Source organism: Pteropus medius, unplaced genomic scaffold (genome assembly GCF_902729225.1).
Source record: "Pteropus medius unplaced genomic scaffold, Ma_sr-lr_union100, whole genome shotgun sequence".
NCBI classification, from domain to species: Eukaryota; Metazoa; Chordata; class Mammalia; order Chiroptera; family Pteropodidae; genus Pteropus; species Pteropus medius.
In genome coordinates, this window is record NW_024355990.1 from 5,916,373 (window position 1) to 5,919,918 (window position 3,546).

The following is a 3,546-nucleotide window of genomic DNA, read 5'->3' on the forward strand; positions in this document are numbered from 1 at the left end:
TCAGCAGGACGTCTCCCCTCACAGCCTGCAGGACATCGGCTTCCTGCTCCTTATCACCCACTGCAGCACCTTCTACAATAAATGTACTGAAGCAGGACTGGGAAGAAAGAAATTCATTCTCCCCAGCTCAGAGCCGCGTCTTGCCCACAGCCTTATTTTCCAATCTCTCCTCTGGCGCCTTTTAATATTTATGGCTGCGTGGACAGAATGCGCAGTGTGAGAGCTTGTCCGTCTCGGCAGCAGACTTAGGAGAGCTGTCACCCACCTGAGGACCCAGGAACCTAGCGGGGCTGCCCAGGACCGCGTCCAGCCGTCCTCCTGAGAGGGGCCCTGGTGGTTATCGGGTCATCTCCCTCGTTTTGCCCAAGGTTCTCCCGGTACCGTTGTCTCTTCCATTCCCCGCGTATCCACCGGCTCACCCCAAGCATCCACGGCTTCACATATTGCTACGTTAAAAAAATCACCACACACTTCGTGGCTTAACAACACGTTTATTATCTCGGCGTTTCTCTGGGTCGGGGATCTGGCTGTGGCTTCACCGGACCCTCTGTCTCGGGGTCTCACAGGCTGCAGTCATTGTGCTGGCCGGGCTGGGTCCCACCTGGAGGTTCGACGGCAGCGGGACCCACCTCTCAGCTCGGCCTTGGCTGCTGGGAGGGTACAGATCCCCGGGGCTTGTTAGGCTGAAGGCTTTCCTCGTCCATGATCTCGGCTGCCCTGTAGGGCCACGGCGTCCTCCGCTGTGTCGTCCACACGCGGTTGGGCTGCCGAGGAGGGCGGGGGCACTTTAGGGCTCAGGTCTGGAGGTGGTGGCATCCTTTCTGCCCAGGTTCCATGGGCCAGAACCCAGTCACCTGTCTGATGGTGGGGCTACGGGGGACCAAGGAAGGCAGACCCAGGAGGAAGAAGAGGGGGACACCGGAGAGCGATGCCCCGGGCAGGTGGTCATGGAGCAGAGCGGGACGGTTAGCGGGATGTACCAGCTTGACTACCATGGGGGCCCAGAGAGCTGGGCAAATGTGATTTTGGGGTGTGCCTGTGAGAGCGTTTGGGAAGAGGTTCTCATCTGAACCGGTGAGAAAGTAAAGCAGTGGGCCCCCGCCCCGCCCCCCGTGTAGCGGGCCTCCTCCAGTCCCCTGGGGGGGCCCCCTCCAGTCCCCTGGGGGCCCGGCTGAAACCGAAGGCAGAGGAAGGGTGGATTTGCATTCCGCCTGATGGCCTGAGCTGAGACACCCATCCCCCCTGCCCTTGGCCTTCGTGGCTCTCAGGCCTTCCAGTGACACCACCGGCTTTCCTGCGTCTCCAGCTTAGAGGCTGCGCTTATGGAAAGTCCCATCGTGCTAGATCATTCCTTATACTCAATCTCATTTTATACATAATGCTATATATAATGATATATACACGCGCACGTATACGCTTTGGTTATTGTATTTATCTGTCTAAATATAATATGTATAGATATTGGTTTTATTTTCTGGAAGAGCCTGACTTGGTTGGGGACGGGGGCCAGGTCTTTGTCCTCCTTGCCGTCCCCCATCTCCTGGCCTCTCGCCAGCTCCACGCCCGCCTCCACCTGGCCGAATCCCGCTGACCTCCTCCTGCTGAGACTGTAGAAAGTCCTGTGTTCTAGGAAACGTGCCTCTTCCACAGCTGCCCCCTCCCCGTACCCCACGCTCAGGCGTCTTGTCGGTCCCTTCTCAGGCAGAGAGTCCATCTCACTGTATCATTAGTCAAATAAATGGAGCCCGGGGCTTGGAGTCCAAAGTCCGACTTCTAAGTCTAAGTCTCTGGGCTTCTGGGTTTTGTTCTATCAAACGGGAGTGGGGAGGGGTGGAAGGTGAGGGGGAGATGGGAGCTAAATGATCTCCGAATCCCCTCCTGGCGTTTCTCGTCCTAACGAACTCAGGCTTTGATTTTCACCAGTTGTTCTTAGGCAGCTGCCGCGAGCCCCTCCGGCCCCTCCCCCAGCACACTCCCACACGTCTGAGTTACCACACATCTGTCGCTTGCATATTTGCCATAGACGCTCACCCTCGCCTGCCACCCAAAGAGGATCACGGCTGCCTGGTGAGAATCGGGGCTGGTTGGGTCATCCCTCACACACGGCTGCACAATTAAACCCAGACCCACACTGCCCGATGGAGCTTTCTACAATGATGGAATTGCTCCATAATCCGTCCAGTGTGATAGCCACTAGCCATGTGTGTCTATTGAGCACTGGATGTGCCTTGTGTGACCGAGGAACTGAAATGATTCCTTGTATTTCGTTTCCATTGGTTTACATGTAACCGCGACAGCCACACATGGCTGGTGGCTACGGCTTGGGGCAGCATTAGAGATGGGGCTGGAGCCCAGCCATCTGACTGGCACCTGTCCCCCAGGCTGAAGGTAATGAAAGCACAGCTTCTCAAACATTAGACCCATCTTATTAAAAAGCAGGTTTGATTCGTAAGTGGGGTGGGCCTGAGGTTCTGCATGTCTCACCAGGTTCCCTGTGTCCTTGGGAGACCAACAGTCCCTCTCCTCCTACCTGTCTCAATTCACCCTGTTTCCCATACCGCTGTCTTCTGCATTTTCCCACGCCTCTTTTGAACAAGGGAAGCCCCAGACCCTCGGCCCCCCCGCCCCTGGAGGCCTCACCAGGCTGAAATAGCGGGAGAGGTTCCTCCGGGCCCCACACACCGGCCTCGCTCAGGCTGCACAATAACCGTGCAGACTCACCAGCTCCGTGTCACCAGTGGTCCCATAGGATCTCTGACTTGTTTACAGTCCAGGCTGCAGGAAGGATTGTTTGCAGAAGAGCTCTAGAGACTTCCATGGAAAGGGTTATTTAGAGCCACGTGGCACACGGCTGTGGGCTCTGGAAATCACTGGCCCGGCCACAAGATTGAGTCCAAAAAGCCTGGATGCGAGTCCCAGGTCTAGGCGCATCATCGACTTATCTCAGCGTCGCTACGCCCTGTGTGGTGGGTGCTGCTCTCAGCTCCTCTCACAAATGCAGAAGCTGAGGCGCAGGGAGATTGAGCCTCTGGTCCAAAGCCACGCAGCCGAGCTCAGATGCAACCCCGGCAACCAGGCTCTAGAGGAGGCCCGCTCGCCTGCTACATGCTGCGTCACCTGGTAAATGGAGATCTGAGTAACAGCCACCCCTCCTGCCCAGGAGAAGGTCCAAGGACACACGGCGTGGAGAGCCCGTGGTGTCTAAGCACTAGAGAAATAGGGGCTATGGTTGGTGGGGCTTGTCGGGTGTGTGGGTGGGATGATCCCAGGGAACAAGTGGACCCTCTTCCCCACACACGTGCGTTGACCCACGCCCGACATCCCCTGAGGGCAGGGCTTGTCAGTCCCACTTGGGGCCCGCCCAGTGCACTCCCCGAATGGACCCCTCATTGTTCACCTACCCACACGTGAGCTCCTTCCTCGTTCTCTCTGCCACAGAGGGTCTTCTCTTGGACACGCCTCCATCCAAGACCTACCAGCTTGCTGACCCATCCAGGTTCATTCTGCCCCCGTTAACGGACAGTGACGGTTCCTTGGGCCACCCAG